Below are 15,689 nucleotides of genomic sequence, written 5' to 3'. Positions count from 1 at the left end.
GGTTTGTCCTGAGTTGCCAAATTGCCGGATTTCTCTGACCATCTACTTTAGGATGATGTTCTTATCCAGAGCTGCAACACCCCAGTGGACAAGGAATATCTAGTGACCCTGTAGGACGGCGTAAAATTTCCCCATAGGGTTTCCAAGGCTGTAAATCTTTATGGAAGCAGGCTGCCACATCTTTCTCCCTCCGAGTAGCTGGTGGATTCGAACTGCTGACCCCTTGGATAGCAGCTGAGTGCTTTAATCACTGTGCCACCAGGGCTATTTCTACAATATACTCAGAAAACCAAATCTATTGCCATCAAGTCAATTCCGATTCATAGCAACCCTACAGTAGGGGCTAATTCTTTGCTGAAGGAGAATGCAACCCTGTACACAGCCAAATTACCCTCAGCCAAGAGATGCATTTTCATAGTAAAGTAGGGTAAGAACTTGTTATATTTAGGGTCATAGTGTCTGGAACTTAGTAAACTCTCAAATAATCGCTGAACCAAAACAGCATTTTCTTATCCTCAATCATCTTAAAACAACTGCGGGCACAGTTATTGCCTATGTGGCTCCCATGATGTTTGGTGAACACCTAACACTGACATGGAGGGGGGTACTTTCTAGAGTGGGAGGGATAAAGAGTCCTTCACAAAGTTTGGCTCAATGGTCTCCATTACTAATACAGGATTTTTCACTTCGCACTATAGGCATCGATTGTATTCTTGCTCTCCCCCACACAGCAGATTCCTTCTTAAGGAAATATGGGGAAGAGATATAAAAACTTGTGAAAATACATTGGAGGCCTGGTGGTGCAGTGGTTAAGAGCTTGGCTGCTAACCAAAAGGTAGGCAGTTTGAATCCACCAGCCGCTCCTTGGAGACTATATGGAGCAGTTCTATTCCATCCCATAGGGTCGCTATGAGTAGGAATCAACTCTGTGGCAACCGGTTTGTTTTTTTCTTTTTTTTTTTGGTAAACTATGTCAAATGTTTGAAGGCTCATGTCTCTCACAGTTAATCCACCAACTCAGTTCAGGAGACAAGTTAGCATTTTATAAAACAACTTGATTTGTATTTTATTTAACTCAACAAATATTTATTAAACACTTAGGTGTGCCAGGCACTGTACTAGGTAATGAGGATATAAAATGAGCAGCCCTCTCTCTTCAAGGAATTTAATGGGAAAGACATCAAAGTTGCACAACTAGTGAATGGTAGAACTATTATGCATTTCTTAGATCTGTGAACTGTCTTGAAGAGGCAGCTCAGTTTAATACAAAAAGTCCAGGCTCTTAGGCAAATAGACCAAGTCCTGATTCACCTTGTTGTTGCTAGTTCTGTCAAGTCAATTCCAACTCCCGGCAACCCCACGTGTCGTTCGGCAAAATACTGATCCTTTCTAAACCTTGGTTTCCTCATCTGTAAAATAGGTTAATCCTGCTTACCTAACAAAGTTCTTGAGAATGAAGAGTAGTATGTAACGGCAGATGGCATACCATGGTTGCTCAATAATTACAATATTGTTATTATCTTCAGTCGTGGACAATAAAAGCCCTGTAAAGGTAGTCATGTGGTTGGCTAATAGGGCAATTAAGCTAAAAGGGACCTTAAAAATGTTTAAATCCAACTGCACACCCCACCTCCTACCTCATCTCTCCTTTAAAAAAAACGAAAACCCATTGCCATCAAGTCAATTACAACACATAGCGACCCTATAGGACAGAGTAGAACTGCCCCATACAGTTTCCAAAGAGCACCTGGTGGATTCAAACTGCCGAATGGATTCAAACTGCAAACTGCCGACCTTTTTGGTTAGCAGCCGTGGCACTTAACCACTATGCCACCAGGGTTTCCACCCTTCAGCCAGTGGAAAATGAGAGCTGTGATTCCACTTCTTCATGGAGCTTTGATGTGGCAGTGAAGGTGGGGGATGAGAAGAGTGACCAGGAAGTACCACCATTCCCCTGAATGCAGGACACTGGAGAAGTACCCCAGCCCCTTTTTCTCTCCCTAAACGCCCAACAATTCCTTTTAATCACCTCTCCGATGACTAGTTCCCTTGTTTCTTTATTAGCTTTATTTCTTTATTAGTGTTCAGATCTAGAAAACAAACCAACATCTAAATCACAGGAAAGTTACATGAAGGAAAAAGGATAGGAGACAATTCTCTGTATTCCTGTCTATCGATGAGTACAGTTCCTGTATTGCCCAGAGAGATGGTTAATGATTATTCAGATTCAGGAAAATGTAGACTAAGTACAGTATTGTTTAGTTATATGGTGTGTGTTTGAAAGGTAAGAAATACACATCATTCATATCCTAGTCCATCCGGATGAACAAACTCAACAGGTAACTACACAGACACAATTTTCTCTTGTGGCCATTTAGGTACTTTGAGGAGATTGTTAGGTATGCAGACATTATGCCCCAAAGAAAGAAATGTTTATTGCTTTTAATTCCATACTTTTTTTTTTTTCATACTTGATGTTTTTCCTTCAGGACTATCTCAATACCCTATCTATCAAAAAATTCAAAATAACTTCAGTCATAAACCAGTGAAACGTTTCACTTGGTGAATTGAAGGTCATAAAACAGAGGCTTGCCCATACTGTCTTTTGTTGTAAATTACACCAGAGGTCTAGATTACGTCAGCCAAAGGTATTGATCCCAACGTTGAGAGGTTTATAACTACTATTGACTTACCATGTGACCCTGGAGCAGAAATCTAGGAAAATTGCAAAAGCATATCTACCGTAATGAAAAGCCTATCATTAATACGACTTACTATCCTGTCATCAGACTAGTGCTGTACTGGCTCCAAGGCAAATACTTAACAAATACTAGAAACAGTAGGAAGGTCTGTCTTCTACCTTTTCTCCATTGGATGCATCTGAGCTATTCTGATGAATGTTTTCCTCTTTTATCAGTTAAAACCACAGGTTAAAAAAAGATGAGTAAGTTAGCTATTAGTCCAGTATAAAATTAGCATCCGAACATCCAAACAGCTCCTAATCCCTAATTATTTTTTTTAATAAAGAGTTAGGTCCCCAGATAAAACAATTTAGAATGAGGCTCAGGGGTCCCAGGGTAGTGCAAACGGTTGACTTGCTCGGCTGCTAACAGAAAGGCTGGAGGTTCAGGTCTACCCAGAGACACTTTGGATAAAAGCCCTGGTCATTTACTGCTGAAAAATCAGCCACTGAAAACCCTACAGAGCACAGCTCTGCTCTGGCACACATAGCGTGACAAGCGGTTTTGGTTTAGCCTCAAGTCCTATTCTCCTGGAGAGTTCAAACCCCACCTAGTGCATTCAGGAGACAAGGTAGCATTCAAGGAGCAATCCTGAGGTAAAAATGGCCACATTTAGGATGCATACTGTATTTTTTCGCAAACAATGCACCGCATAGCACGCCTACAAAAATAACGCGGGGGGGGGTGGTGGTGTATGTGCGGTTGGCAAAAACGTATTAACATCCTCATTATTAGCTAAAAGTACAGTAAACAAGTGTTTCATTGAAGTAAACCACTAATTTAACATCACTTTGAAGCACTGGACCCAGACTGCAATGATAATTAATTTTTATCCTTTTCTTGAAAAAAAGCTTTTCGTTTTGATGCATTTTACTTTCTCACTGTCACAAATACATTCTTTTTACCACATGAGTCCAGGCTGCAGAAACATCCACTAATCCTCAGACCTCTCAGCTGGAATGACAAAAATGCATAAAATCTTACCAGGCCAAAAGAGATCAACTTTAGAAATCTTTGGCATCCAAACACGTCAGAACTGTTTTTCACGAGCTCCCAAACCATTTGTGCTCCTCATTACTGTCCATGGGATCTGTCATATCGCTTCCTGTTTTTATTGGGCAGCCTGGAATTTTTAAAGCACTGTAATTTCATTTACCTTTCTTGGTCGTTTAAGATTTCCACAGTTGTTTTATGAGTTTTCTTTCCACCTCTGAGAGTGTTGGAAAGTCATGATGCACAGTCTCGGCCAGCCGAGGCCCTCGCTTTTACACTTGCTTCTATGTCCCAGTGACATCTGCTCTTTCCACTAGAGTCAAGCTGTAGAACTGTGACTAAATAACCCCATATTCGACAGTGGCAACAATTCTTGTAAACAAGAAATGCCGAATTCAGAGCCTTTGTGAAACCCTGCCCCTAGAAACCGCTAGGCTGAAGTCAGTCACGTGATCTTCAGAGACCAGTTCGGAAGTACCAATGAAGAAAAATTACAGAAACCCAAATATCCTATTGTGATACTGTTGCAAAGCTGCTTCTAAGTTTTTGTTAAACCTGAATTCTTAAATAACAGAGTTTAAATTAGCTTCAGTGGTGGCCAAAGGGTCTATGAAATACTTGGGCAAAGAAGGAGCAAATCATCATCGCCAAGATACTAAAAAACATGTTTCAGAAAGAAAATATCCAGTGTTAAAACTACATAAATTAAAAGAAAAAAAAACACCTGTTTTTTAATAAACTTAATTGATAATAATAATGATGATCTCATTCCAGGATATGTCATGGGGAATTAATGATGCGCTAGAAGCTAATGGTCTAAGGTAATGCCCTCAGTCTGACTTAATGCAATGCTGTTAGTTTAGTAAAAATGAATGTTTAAAATGCCAAAAAGTACAAAATCGGGGCTGACACCATCAAGCCTGGCCGAGTCACAGGATAACAAGGCTTAGGCAAAAAATGTGTCATGTGTCACTTTTTTTTTTTAATTCATTTGTGATTCAGAAAATATATATATCCTTTATAATTGTTTTCTTTCATACATCTAGCTCCTATGTTTACTCTGAGGATATGTTTCAAAATCTGTTTAATGGACAGAGAATGAACTTATTGATAAAAATCTTTCTCTAGTGTGGGCATATGGAATTTCCCAAAATTACGATTGCCTTGAATTATTTTATTTTAAATACTCTGATCTGAAGAAAACGTGGATCCTACATGCAGGCTTTAGAATATTGTCTCCAAATTAGAGTTGGCTTAGAAGTCATTATTCCACATCTTATTCCAGGATTAGCCTAACAGCTGACCTCCCTGATTCTGCTCTCTGCATATTGCCTCTTCCTTACAAGCTCAAAACAGCTGCCAACATTATAGATCTAATTACATCACTTTCCTGCTTGAAAATCTATGTCCATTCCTAGGTGCTCCCGGCATCCATTCTTTGCATTGTTATGTTTTCTTATGTTTTGCTTTATTATAAAATAAACCCTCACAGAAAAAAAATTTTAACTGAACAAAAGGATATAAAGTAGACAGTAAATATCCTCTAACCCCCCTCCCTCACCTTCCATCCTCACTCCCTGGGAGTAACCCCTGGTAATGCTTTCTTGTATATTCTCCCATAAATGTCCCACTCTGCATCAGATCTAAACTAAACCAGACACTTCAGTGTGTTCTTCAAAAGCCCGCATCTTACGGCCAAACTGTTACCCAGCATGACCTTTTGTTGTGTGCCATCCAATTGATGCTGACTCATAGCAATCCTAGGTGACAGAGAACTACCCTACAGGGCTTTCTTGGCTGGTGGCGCAGTGGGTAAGAGATAGGGAGAGCTACGGCTACTAAGTCAGCAGTTCGAATCCACCAAGCGTTCCATGGAAACCTTCTGGGGCAGTTCTATTCTGTCCTATAGGGTTGCTATGAGTCGGAATCAACCTGTCAGCAGCAAGTTTTTAATCTTTATGGAAGCAGATCGCCGGGTCTTTCTCCCGTAGAGCCACTAAGTAGATTTGAACCATGAACTTTTTGGTTAGCAGCCACTGCTTAACCATTGTGCCACCAGGGCTCCCAGCATGGCCCACCCATCAGGATGGTGTATCTCTACCTCTGTGACTGTGAACTCCCACCAAAAACAACCACTTTGGAACATGAGCTATGAAAACAAGGCTAGACCAAGCTATGCAGACCCTCTTGCAGGCTTTAATTTGGTGTCTCTTCAAACTGACATTCTTTAAGTATTTGCTCAGCTTTTATTTAAATGCAGAACAGACTTAAATTGACTTTCCCTTAATAAAGAAAATTAAATAACTTTATTTCCATTTGCCAAAAAAAAAAAAAGTTGCCAAAGCAAGTTCAAAATACTAAAAAAAAAAAAAGCAAAATTTTAGTCAATGTTCTAAAATTCCTTTTCTCTTTTGTAATATTCTCAACTATAACTTGGAAGTTATAAAAGGTTTTTTTTAACTTGGGTAATAAAAATATATCACCTATTCCTGATAAGCAGCAGTATTCCGTGAGGCAGTATTTCAGAATTTCAGCTAATGACTCTTAGCTGACTACAACGGTACATTAAGTGTGGCAAACATGCTCAACATAGATGGGTTGCTTAGTGTTACAAGTTCCTTTACTTCACTCCAACTGCCTTTTTGGCAGGAGCACACCAAATCTAATTTTGTCAGTTACATAAGAGCTACGTGTGGAAACCTGAATCTCCTAACATCATATTACTGACTTAATCCAGTCATAACTCAGTGCCCAGCGACCTTCCTGGCAGGCCCCCCTTACTCTCACTCTGGATAAAAGTGATATAGCATAGAGGTTAGGTGGACACACTTTGAAATCTAGGTTTGAATCATTTCTACCGCTTATCGGCTGTGTGATTTTGGACCAGTTGCTAGGCCTTTCTAAGCCTGAGTTTTCACATCTGTAAAATGGAAATGCTAATAGTGCCTTCTTCATAAGATAGTGCAAGGATTGATTGAAACAATGTTTGCAAGGCTCCCAATAAGTGGCAGTATTTATGGAGACCTAGATTATTACTTTTTTGTAATTATTATTTATAATCTGTCTTGTTCCAAAAAAAAGATTCAGTGTGGAAGACTCTTGAATAAAATTACCTAAAAGCAGGTCCAAAGTTTGGCACAATCCAGAAAAATGTGAAGATAAATCAGGAAAACAGACATTAGTTTTCTTCATCCCCTTTAGTAGATACCACCTGATCTGAGGAATAGGGTCCTAGTCTAGTCTGATTTTGTTATCCATATGAACCTTAAATGTGACTTCATCTTTTAAGCTGTACTTTCCTTGTCTATAAAAAATAAAGATAATCATACCCCGCAGTGCTTGCTGTAAATATTCAGTGTTATAGTGAGGTTTTACACAATATAACCTGTTGTTATGACTATTCAGTGAAACAAATAAACCAGTTGCCATTGAGTTGATTTTGACTCATGGACAGTCCATTTGTGTCAGAGTAGGACTGTGCTCCATAGAGTTTTCAAGGGCTGGCTTTTCAAAAGTAGACCACCAAGCCTCTCTTCTGAGGCCCCTGTGGGTGGACTCAAACCTTCAAGCTTTCAGTTAGCAGCCGAGTGCTTTACTTTTTACTTCAAAAGTCTTCTTAAAACTTATTCATAAATGTCCCTCTGACCAATCTCATCACTTGATTTGTGCCAACATAATTGCTAGAGTTGTTTACACAAATCTGCCCTTAGAATCAAAGAGCTCTGGGCTGGAGAAGGCTGTGAGTCTGACCACAGACCTCCGCTCCAGGATTCTGGGTGCACACTGCTAGGTGACCCTTAAACAACCCCACGTCCTCTTTGGAATTCAACATTTGGGGCTGGAATCACTGCCCCTTCTCAAAGGCAAACACAACACAGGTCCGAGGTGGTGTCCTGTGCTGAGACATGGTAAGCTTAAACCTCATCAGGGCAGTGTTTTTCCAACATAATCCATTGCCCTTTGTTCAATGCAGAAACTGAATTCACTTTATTTTCCAAAATCAGCCCTGCCAGGTTTCCTTGATTTAATTGTATCTTTTTTGTCTGCTGACAATGGAAAGCAGAAGAAAATAGTCTTGCTAAGGAAATGAATTATTACCAAGAAAAACAGGCATTCTCACACTGTATGAGGTAGAGGGCTGGGGTTTTTTTTTTTTTTTTAACATTCAATTTTTCAGTAAGCAAAAAGTTCCCTACCCTTTGAAACAACAGTATTATTGCGGTTACTATTAGGTCATATCTACACAGCCCAAAAGAAAATGTTGGAAAGAAATTAACTAGTTCATAAGGGTATGAACAACATTATTTTTAAAAGGAAATGGTTCTTCATACATAGAAAGAATAATAAATAACAGCAAAGAAAAGTGAGACTTGAGGCAATTATTTAAATAATTCAAATTTAAAAATACGTGGTTAACGAAAGCATTTGTAGCGCTCAGGTAAAACCATTTAGGGTGAACACAAACTACCCAAAAAATTAGTTTAATTCTTTATTTAGCTAAAATAGTCCTTGTTTTAATGCCAGAGAAGAACTCTGAGTCCTGGTTGACTGGTAGGGAGGACTTGTAAAGAAAGAACCAGGGTTTACAGCAAAACAGGGCCAGGGTCCTATCTTAGCTCTGCCACCTACTCACCATTTGCCTATGGAAAATTTGGTTTTTCATTTATTCAATTAGGAAACATTATTGAAAGTCTTCTACATGACAGGTACTGTTCTAAACAAGGAAGATTCAATAGGGAATCAAATAGACAAGACTGTTGCCCTCAAGGAGTACTTATTCCAAAGCAGGAGAAACATAGAGATGGATGGATAGATAGACAGACAGATCAATAGATAGATGAAGGAAAGGTAGATGATATGTAGATATACAGATAGCTAAATGGATGGATGGATATAGAGAGTAAAAAAAAATCAAACCAAAATCCACACCCACTGCCGTCGAGTTGACTCTGACTCCTATCAACTCTAGAAATCTTTATGGAAGTAGACTGTCACGTCTATCTCCCTTGGAGCAGCTGGTGGGTTCGAGCCACCAACCTTTCAGTTAGCGGCTGAGCACTTAACCACTGTATCACCAGGGCTCCTTATAAAATGTATAAATAGAAAAAAGGTATTTTCAGATTGTGATAAGTGCTATGAAAGAAATAAATAGAACAATACAGTAAAGATTAAAATGGCCACTTGGCATCTGGCGATCAGGAAACGATCCTCTAAGACAGCAAAATGTGACTTGAGAACTGAAAGCTGAGAATGAGCCAGCAGTCTGAAGAGCTGGGTATGGAGCAAACCAGAACAGAGAGCGCCAAGTGCAAAGACTGATTCTGAGGTAGGAAATGGCTTTGCCATTGAAGGCACACGTGGTAGTAGTATATTGAGCTGAGGGGAGAGCAGTATGAGACAAAGCTGGAAACATAAGCAAGAACCAATTAGATCTCTATTCTAACAGCCACAGGAAGCTACTGAAAGGTGTTAAACAAGAGAGGGCATGATTTATTTTTTAAAAAAGACCAGTCTGGCTGCTGAGTAAAAATAGATTACAGTCATGCAAGAGAAGCAGGGAGGCTATTAAATAACTCATGACATAAGATCATGGTGGGCTTGAAATAGGATGGAGACAGAGAAGATAAATGGACAGATTTGAGATGCATTTTGGAGGTAAAATAAATGGAACATGCTGATGAATTGTATGTGGGTGAGGAGGAAACGGGAAGGTTCAAAGATGAAGCCTAGATTTTTGGCTTAAGCAATTGGATGGATGGTGTCACCACTTGCTGAGAGGGAAAGCTGGAAAAGTCACAGGCCAAATGAAGGGTTCTACTTTGAACAGGTCAAGTTTGAGAGGCCTTTTAGACAAAGAAGTGGAGATGCCAAGCAAGCATTTGAATACGGAAATCTGCTTGTAGGGGAGCAGAACTATCAGCTTTGATGGTATAAAGCCATGGAACAAGATGACACCCTCTTAGGATGGAAGCCTAAGACATTACCATGTTCAGAGGTCAGGGAGGCGAGGTTGACAAGGAGTTATTGACCTCATCATAACCTGCAAGGTTATCATCCGGAAGGATTAAATAAGATAGTGTGTGTTTTGCTCCTACTAACCTATTAAAGACACTTGAAAAATGTTAGTTCCCTTTTTTCATTTTTGTAACCTCCTACCTCACACACCCAAATATAATTGATCTGTGGTTCTAAAAAAAAAAAAGAACTAAGCCATTGCATACACTCAGGAATAAAAAAAAAAAAATGAACATTTATTTTAACTCAATCTATCTACACCCAAATAGAATGCAATGGGTAAACAAAAACCATCCACTAAGAAATATTTATCCATCACATCTAATAATTCCAAAAAACTGGTCTCTATCCTTCTAAAGAATTCCACTTTATTCAAATTGTTCTAGCATTCACATCACTAAATTAACAAAAATGATATCGAAGCTTGTCTTCTTTCACTGTAAAATAGGAACTTACTCGTCCTCGTTTACCTGTTAGCTTTGAATATCCTAACTCCTGCTCACCCTTAGATGAGAGCTTTATGATTGTTATCATATTTGCAGAAAGTCCTTGAAGAGAAAAAAAGTCACGGCCCACAATCAATCTAGAGTATATGTATCAGGGATTAGGTTCACAATACCTCCAAAACAACTGTGTCTTGAGTGAGATAGGGGTTTCTTTCTCTTATGCAAAAAAAGTTGGGAGATGGGCAGTCAGGGCTGATGAGGAGGCTGCAAGGTGTCTCAGGGATCCAGGCTCCCATCTTTTTGATCACCATACTAGAGCATGGCTTCTATCCTCAAAGTCACCTTAGGGTCTAGAATGGCTTCCTGAGTTGCAGGAAGGTGGAGGAAAAATTGAGTCAGCATCCTTTAAGGGGCTTCCTAAAAGACCTGCAAAACTCTTTCACTAATCTATTTGACCAGAATGTAGTCTTAAGAATCACACCTAGATGCAAAGGTGACTAGGAAATGTAGTGCTTTATTCTTGGCCAAATATGCCCAGCTAAAAATCAGAGTTCTGTTAAAGGAGAAAGGATGTTGAGATAGGCAACTAATAGTCTCTTTCACAGTTGTATGCCAGACCAATATCAAGCGGTGTTTTCTATGAAACAAGCCATTTAAGAATCTCCCTCTGTAATGAATGGTCCAAAAAAAAAAAAAAAAAGAGCTGTCCCTGACATTGGGTGCCAGGCTTCTTCCTGTCATCCATCCCGGGTTATTTGATCTTGTCTTATCCTATCCAGTAAATTCAACATTTACAGTTCCATCTGTGTTGCATGAAGCATGTTGTTAGGCAATGGAGGGATATGCAGATTCACAAAAATCCTCATATCATTTACACTTTATTAGAATAGAAAAATAAGGACAGAAACTCTAATTGTAACAGGTTATTTTAACAGACATGTCAATTGAGAAATTTGGGAACTCAGCAGATAAAGAAAAGCATGATGGTCGAAGGGGTTGAAGAAGGTTTCGTGAAGGAAGATGCTTCTGAGTTGGACCTAGATGAATAGGCAAGAACAGAACATTCTACACGGAGAGAATCACATCGGCAAAGAAGTCAGAAAAGTACAAGAATTGTTAAAGGAACAAGAAAGGTCAATTTGAATATAATAGTATTTGGGGAAAAACAGTAATATGTCTCTAATGGTAATGAGCCTTGGTGTGCTATCTACTATGAGTGTCCGCGCCTATAAAACATTATCTGTCCTACTTTCTCATGATCTGGGGAAGTGGGTTTGGCCATGCTGGGATGGGTTGGGTGATGGGAGGATATAGTTGGGATAAAGAGAGTGAAACCTTTGCCCTTTTTGGCTTCCATCCACTTAGTTCTGGGACACCACCCCACCCCTGTCCTGGGAATGAGTCCATCTAGAGCCCTCTGTGCCCCTACATATGATACAATACTGAAGCTGCTCTGGTTCATTATCTGTCTTGGAAGAACATAGCACTCAATCTGGCATGTAGTCAGCACAGAAAAAGTGTTGTGGATGAAGAGCTAGGGTGAATGGTCCAGGAGTATAGAGAGGGCCCACATCATAAGGGGCTTTAATATCACCCAAGGTGCTAGACCACCACTCATCTGTCAGTTTGTTGTCCTATAGTGGCTTGCACGTTACTATGATACTGGACGCTATGCCACCAATATTTCAAATACCAGCAGGGTTGCCCATGGTAGATAGGTTTCAGTTGGGATTCCAGGCTAAGACTATGAAAAAAGGTCTGGTGATCTACTTCTATAAAGTAGCCAATGAAAATCCTATGGATCACAATAGAATATTGTTTAATATAGTGTTGGAAGGTGAGTCCCCTAGGTTAGAAGGCACTACACAATAGCCTCAACAATGGACTCACACTCATGGAGATGGCTCAGGATGGGGCATTGTTTCATTCTGGAGTCAGAATGAATTCGATGACAACTGACAACAAAGTGCTAGGAAACGGGAAGAACCAAAGGCTTTCAAAACAGCAACAAAATCAGAACTATTATTTGGAATAAAACTCCAATAGCATTGATTGGAAGAGGAAAACATTTAAAAGATCATTTAGGAGGCTACTCCGATCATGCAGGGTCTAAATGACCAAAACAGAAACTACAGCTGTTATGAGGAGAGTGGCAAGAGGTCAGCACCCCGTGATCACGTTGCACAGTTACTTTATGATTAGCAATGACGGTGTTTGACGGCACAATTGTTTACAACCCTTGACTTTTTTCCCTGACTTATCATTAGTGTTACTTTAGAATAATGAAGCCTGTTCCATCCATTAACTCTACTAACGTTTGATCTCCCCATGGATTGAGGTTAAAAATTAATTGCTCTTCCAACATATTGATTACATGACTATAAATATAAAAACAAGGCTACAGCGCAACTACAGGGACCCTTTGTTTAAATAGCCTGTTTGCTCTTTCCAGGAGGTAATTAATGTTGAAGGGACTTTGAACTAGAGAAATGTATTAGCAAGACAACCCGAGAGTGCCATCTAGTGTTGACAACATATTTAAGTGCGTTTCACAGGCTGTACGCAAGTCCCTCCTGTTAAATTAGGCGATGTCTAAATAGCAAAAACCAAGGTCTAAAACTGCCTTTATTTCTTGCCATTGGGTATAGTTATGAATTTTAAACAAGCAAGATATTTATTCTTGAGCTGCAGCGGAAGGAAGACTTCCGCTCAACTGTTCGGTAGCAGTGAGTTAACAGAATTGGAAGGCGTCACTTTAAAGGGCTTTGCATCACCCTTCATACGATTCCTTCTTCTTATCAATTCTAGGAAAAGTTTGCCCTAAAGTCAAACTAGCTGGCAACCCTTTCTTTTCATCTCTTTTTCCAGGTAGTTCCAGACTATTTCACCTAATTAAAAATGAGCTCAACTATTTCATGAATTAAAGGATGGATAGCATGGAAAAGGTTAGGAGCTAGTGTTAAAATCTCCCACCGTGGAAATTCATTGTTACTGGGGTGGCTCATATATCAGAGCCCTGCCTTCGGCAGACATTAAAATTCACTTTGTTTCTTGTCCCTAATACTGCCCAGCCCTTGGGAAGCACGGATCTGACATTATATGAGCCAATTCATGCTGACCTAGTAACTCAAAGCACTCATCACTGGTAACTTAAAGTGACTCTGCTCCAAAAGAAATCGAGCCTAAGGTCACAGCTGTAAATCTTGCCACAGGAAGGCCAAAGATTAGAATCTTTATGCCAAGTGCTGCGGATTCCTTTCTGCTAAGGGAGAGTCCTATTTCAAAGACTTTACTAATCTGAAACCTATAGGCAATTGTGACAATAGCAGATACAGCTTAAACGGCATCAAATGCGCATTTTAAAGAGCACTGGCAAATCAGTGGGAAGGAGCAATGACGTTTATTATCTAAAGCTGAGGTTTTATATTTTTAGCTTTACAGTATGTTGAAATTCGAGTATCATAATTTTATGAATAGGCTAATATAATTTAATCATAGTTAATTAAGGAGATACATGATTCTGTATCCATGATCTAGACAAAGAAATATAATTTGCAAGCCAAGTCTGAGCCCACTATGACTATATGCAAGGAAGGGATATGCGTTCAGTTGGAGTTTTGAGCTAATGAGACCAAGGTCAGAGGTTTGATTCCTAAACGGGATAGACCACTTCACTCTTGGGTGCCTCAAGCCATCTTACCAAGATTTCCTCAAGACCAAGGCACTTCAGGGGAGTGAATGTGTACACTGGCCACTTCTAAAAGAACAAAAAAAAAAGTTTAATTTTTCTTATTAGGCTTTTATTACATAAGCAATACCTGCTTTCTATATGTAAAATCTGTAATCATCAACGTTTCATTTTTAAAAACCAGCATTCTTGCAGACACTAACAAGTCCCTCCAGAACCACCGCTGTTCCAGCAGATCTCCCACCTCCATATTTACATGCCTTATAGGAAGGTAAGCGGCTGATTTCAGGTTTTTTTTTTTTTTTAAATAAAAATAGGATCATGCTGTATACATAATCTGCAACAGGATTTTTTTCACTTAGCAGTATGTCATGGGTTTTCCTCCAGTTTCTAAATCAATCTTTTTGATTGTTGCCTAATATTTTACAGAATGGGCATTTCAAAATTTAATCCCCTATTCATGAACATGTAGGTTGCTTCCAGTTTTGTTTTGTTTTTTTTCCTTTGTTTTGTTTACCATTTAAAAACAATGCTGCAATAAATAGCTTCTAAATATAATTTTATAATCTGGTGCTTCTATTTCTCTAGGATGGACTCACAAGAGTGGGATTACTAAATCAAACATAACTGTGCATTTTACGTTATAGGCAAATTGTTTTCTACTGAGTGCAACTTTTCCCACTCCTAACAATATATAAAAAAATGAAACTAAACCCACACCCGTTGCTGTTGTGTTGATTCTAATTCATAGCAACACTAGAGGACAGAGTAGAACTAACTCATAGGGTTTCCAAGGAGTGGCTGGTGGATTCGAACTGCCGACCTTTTCGTTAGCAGCTGAGTTCTTACCCACTGTGCAACCAGGGCTCCGCTAACAATATATGAGTGCATACTTCCCCATTCTTCACATTTTTTTTAAATAATTTTTATTGTGCTTTAAGTGAAAGTTTACAAATCAAGTCAATCTCTCACACAAAAACCCATATACACCTTGCTACACACTCCCAATTACAATCTCCCTCCACTCTCTCTTTTTGTTTCCATTTCGCCAGCTTCTAACCCCCTCCACCCTCTCATCTCCCCTCCAGGCAGGAGATGCCAACATAGGCTCAAGTGTCCACCTGATCCAAGAAGCTCACTCCTCACCAGCATCCCTCTCCAACCCACTGTCCAGGCCAATCCATGTCTGAAGAGTTGGCTTCGGGAATTGTTCCTGTCCTGGGCCAACAGAATGTCTAGGGGCCATGACTACTGGGGTCCTTCCAGTCTCAGTCAGACAATTAAGTCTGGTCTTATGAGAATTTAGGGTCTGCATCCCACTGCTCTCCTGCTTCCTCAGGGGTTCTCTGTTGTGTTCCCTGTCAGGGCAATCATCGGTTGTAGCCGGGCAACATCCAGTTTTTCTGGTCTCAGGATGATGTAGTCTCTAGTTCATGTGGCCCTTTCTGACGCCTTGTGTCCTTGGTGTTCTTCATTCTCCTTTGATCTAGGTGGGTTGAGACTCATTGATGCATCCTAGATGGCTGCTTGCTAGCGTTTAGGACCCCAGACGCCACTCTTCAAAGTGGGATGCAGAATGTTTTGTTAATAGATTTTATTATGCCAATTGACTTAGATGTCCCCTGAAACCATGGTCCCCAGACCCCTGCCCCTGCTACCCTGGCCTTTGAAGCATTCAGTTTATTCAGGAAACTTCTTTGCTTTTGGTTTAGTCCAATTGTCCTGACCTCCACTGTATTGTGTGCTGTCTTCCCCTTCACCTAAAGTAGTTCTTATCTACTATCTAATTAGTAAATACCCTCTCCC

Source organism: Elephas maximus, chromosome 8, assembly GCF_024166365.1.
Source record: "Elephas maximus indicus isolate mEleMax1 chromosome 8, mEleMax1 primary haplotype, whole genome shotgun sequence".
NCBI lineage: Eukaryota > Metazoa > Chordata > Mammalia > Proboscidea > Elephantidae > Elephas > Elephas maximus.
Note: the sequence above shows the minus strand (reverse complement) of the source record.